The sequence below is a fragment of the Gossypium hirsutum genome, chromosome A02 (genome assembly GCF_007990345.1).
Source record: "Gossypium hirsutum isolate 1008001.06 chromosome A02, Gossypium_hirsutum_v2.1, whole genome shotgun sequence".
Classification (NCBI taxonomy): Eukaryota; Viridiplantae; Streptophyta; class Magnoliopsida; order Malvales; family Malvaceae; genus Gossypium; species Gossypium hirsutum.
Genome location: NC_053425.1, coordinates 41,078,943 through 41,083,174, shown reverse-complemented (window position 1 = coordinate 41,083,174; position 4,232 = coordinate 41,078,943). Strand labels below are relative to the sequence as shown.

Genomic DNA, 4,232 nt, shown 5'->3' with positions numbered 1-4,232 from the left:
GAATTGGATTGTAATCCTTGCCTTCCTCAATATTGGTTCTAGTTACCTATGTAATACACGGATTCTGGGTTCAATAGACATTCTTCAAACAGATGTCCTTCCCCGCAATAGACATAGGCTACATTTTCAAGTTGATTTCGTGGTTGTGCTACAAAACTATTAAACCCATTAATGGTAAAATTTTAAGCATTGAGGATATTGAGGATACGTGAGATGTGAGTGAAGTAAGAGTGTCTACTTCATTTATTCCAGCGACTTGTCTTCTTGACGCTTGATTGGTTGGCCATAATTGTTATTGGCAATCCTCTCGATGATTTCATAAGCCTCATTGTGAAACTTAGAAAGGAGAGAACTGTTAGTAGAAGCGTCCATTACCATCCTCGTGTGAGCATTGAGACTATTATAAAACGTCTCAAGTTGGATGGAATATGGGATTTCGTGATAAGGAAACTTTCGTAATAATTCTTTATACCTTCCCCATGCGTCATACAAAGACTCATCATCCATTTGTTGGAAAACAGTAATCTCGTTCCTCAACTTAGCATTCTTGCTAGGCGGGAAATACTTCATTAGGAATCTTTTTGTTAACTCTTGCCATGTGGAAATTGAATTTGGTGGCAATGAGTTCAACCAGGCTCGAGCTCTATCCTTTAGCAAATATTGGAATAGCTTCAATCATAGTGCATCGTCAGGTACTCTAGCTAACTTGAAAGAATCTCTCACCTCTATGAATAGTTTTAAGTGTAGGTGAGGATCTTCGATAGGCATTCCACTGAATTGGCCCACTGTCTAAAGCATCTGCAACATGACTGGCTTCAATTCGAACTATTGTGCCTCGATTTCAGGTCTCTTGATACCTAGATTAAGATCATGAAACATTGGTACGACATACTATCTTAGATCTCTATCCCTATCATCAGCGATAAGGATAGGATTTTGGAAAGGGTTTACTCTGTTTCCTTGATTTGAATTTTCTAAGTTCATCTTTACGGTCCTTCTTTGACTTGCTCGTTTTCTTCGCTGTCGAAAAGTTCTTTCTATCTCAGGGTCTATGAGGAGTAAACCGATAATTCAGTCAATACTCATAAACACCTGAAATAAACACAGAAAAATTAATTTAAGTTAAAATTGAACAGAAAAATAACTAAAATGCAAAATTAACAAATTCACAAATAATGACATTTAAAAAAAATCCCCGGTAACGGCGCCAAAAACATGGAACAACAAAAATGTGCAAGTTTACGTAATCGCAACAAGTAAAAAGTGACAAGTAAATGTCGAGTTATCGTACCCACAGGGACTGTGAAAAGAATTATTTATGAATGCAATTTTAAACACACTTTGGTGAAGAAAAATATTTTGATTTGAAGAAGTGATTAAAAACTAGGAGTTTAACAAAGTAAAATAAATAAAAATAAAATAAAAGTTCCAACGCACTATTGGAAAAGATGATTTTAATCAAGATGACATAATTATGTTAGATTAATTACATTTCTTAACTTAGAATTATTAAACTCATATTCATGTTGTTACGAATAAATTCACAGTAACCTGATAATTTGCTAACTTATGAACATACTCACCTACCAAAATTCATTTATCTCTTGACCATATCTCTACGTTAATTCAACTGATTAAACAAATTTTCATAAGCAAATTTTTAATGCACATACATACTTATGAAATTAAAATAATCTGTTGTACATATCTCTATGCCAATTCAAACAATTAATTCAATCTTATAAGCACATAAAAGATTATGTGAGGAAACAACGTATTTCTACCTTGAAACAGTTTAATCACAATAATCTTGCAATTTATGCAAGGCTAATGTATCGTTAGATATCGTTACTAATTTAACCCTCAGCTACCTTAGATGATTAAACATGCACTGATTAAGTATTGTGTCAATTAATTACAATTTCAATCCTTTTAAATAATTAATTCATTAGTTACCTTACAATTGTAATGCAAGAAAAACTTGGTCATGGTTTTACTCAATCAAACATCTTACCGAGGCCTATAATAGCACAAACACAATTTTAATAACTCAAGTAGACGAAATGCAATCAACCTAACACGAATTAAATTCAATCCATATCAATTAAGTTAAACAATTCAACATCACAAATATTCATAGACATGTTCATCATAACAACAAAATTAAAAGGATAGGGAACAAGAATCAAATCCGGTGTTTTCTGCATGGCTTGACTAGTTTGCTCCACTGCTCCTTCTCTGCTTGTTCTTGTTGAACCAAGGCTTCTATGAAAACTTGGATGCGGCTCCAAATGGTTTTTGATTGAATCTTTTTCAAGAGGTGAAATCGATATGGGAATAGGGGAAGAAAATGAAGAATAATAGAAGGGGATGAAGAGAGAAAAATGAGAGAGAAGTGAAAACATGAAAAGGGTTGAGATGTGTTTGAAGTAAGCAGCCAAGGGGGTATTCATAGGTTGAGAAGGATGCTAAAAATAGCCAAAATCAGCAGCCGAAGACTCCTCCCATGGCCGACCACACATGTGGGGCAAATCTAGAAAGGCATAAATAGTGGAGGGGTCTGAATGTAAATTGAAGGACTCTTTAAGGGCTAGTTTTCAAGCCAAATAATCAGCCAAACAAGCTGATTGGTTCAGCACGTGGGATGGTTTTGGGCCACCCAGTGCTCGGTTGGATCGGTTTTCTCGGTTCAGTGCAACTAGGCCAATTTTCATGATTAATTAACAATAATTTATTTAACCCAAATTAAATTGGATTAAAATTTAAATTAATTATACTATGAATTAATACACATAATTTTGACCGTCTTGGGCTGAAAAATAAATTCTCCTTGATGCTTCAAAATTGCTTCTCGATTTTGCGCTTCTAGTAGTGTTTGCCGAGCCATTTTTTGCCCTTTGTGTAAATCTGTCGAAAATAATAAAAAATAATAATAATTTGATATAAAATTAATTAAAATTAAACATGTTCATAGTTTGAGTGTAATTTAATTATTTTATAATAATTATATATTTTTTGACAATAATTTTATCGAAATTGCATGAATTTGAGTTAAAAAGGGCATAAAAAAGTGTGTATATTTTCTTGTTTCCATATGGTCAGATGTGTCGAACTTCTTTATACTGGAACGAGCTTAGTGAGAAAAGGATTTTTGGGGTTGATTTGATACGAGAAACCGAAAAAAGGTTGAAGTGATACGTGACAGTGATAAAGCAATTTTGGATCGATAAAAATTTTATGCAGATTTGAAAAGAAAGAAACTGAATTCCAAGTCAGAAACAAAGGGTTTTTGAAAGTGTTTCCGTGATGAAAGTTCTTCAATTTGCCCGTAAAGGAAAGCTTAGTCTTTGGATTATCGGGCAGTATGAGATCATAGAGAGAATAAGACCTGTAGCTTACAGATTAGGTTTGCCGTTAGAGGTAGAAAGGGTTCAAAATGTATTCCATGTATCTATGTTACAATGGTATTGATCAGATCCTTCACACGTGATTTCACTTGTTAATGTTCATATTCAACCATATATGACATACAGTGAAGAATCGATCAAAATTCTAGCTCGACAGGTTAAAGAATTGAGAAATAAAAGCATAGCTTTAGTGAAAGTTATTTGGAAACATTACAGTATATAAGAAGCTACCTGGAAACCGAAAGAATCTATGAAAGCACATTACCCGAACCTCTTTTCTGGTAAGATTTTCGGGGACGAAAATTCCTTTCGAGGGTGAGAGATGTAACAATCCGATTTTAGTGAAATTAGAACAATGGTTCCAGGACCAAAAATTTGATGAGAAAATTATTATTTTATTATTACTTTTAATATCTATGCCATGTTTGTAAGGTCATATAAAAATTTCGTTAAGAAATTTTGACGTTTGCATGCTTAATTTCATAAAAAGGACTGAATCGTAAAAGGTGCAAAAAGGAGTTCTAGTAGCTAAAGGTATTAAATATCTATGAAACTTAAATGTGAGTGACTTAGATTGTAATTAGACTAGTTATAATGTTAGTGGACAAAGATGGACATAAAATTAAGAGATTTTAAGGTTAATTAGTAAGGTTAAATTAGTAAATTAATAAATAACTTAAACAAAATAACATAAACAAAAGGTATCATCTTCTTTAGTTGATATCACCATCGAAAATTTGAGAAGAAAATGCCATAGTTATGGTTCATTCATTCGACTAAGCTCCCTCCTTGCATGTAAGTAAATTTTGATCCCGTTTTCTAATG

General features: G+C 33.1%; 1 non-coding gene across 1 annotated transcript; it reads left to right on the top strand.

Moving 5' to 3' along the window:
• Positions 1–433: 433 nt before the first annotated feature.
• Positions 434–540, top strand: LOC121217472 (small nucleolar RNA R71). Its single transcript, XR_005913558.1, has one exon. It is a non-coding gene; the product is annotated as a small nucleolar RNA R71 (small nucleolar RNA).
• Positions 541–4,232: the final 3,692 nt, after the last annotated feature.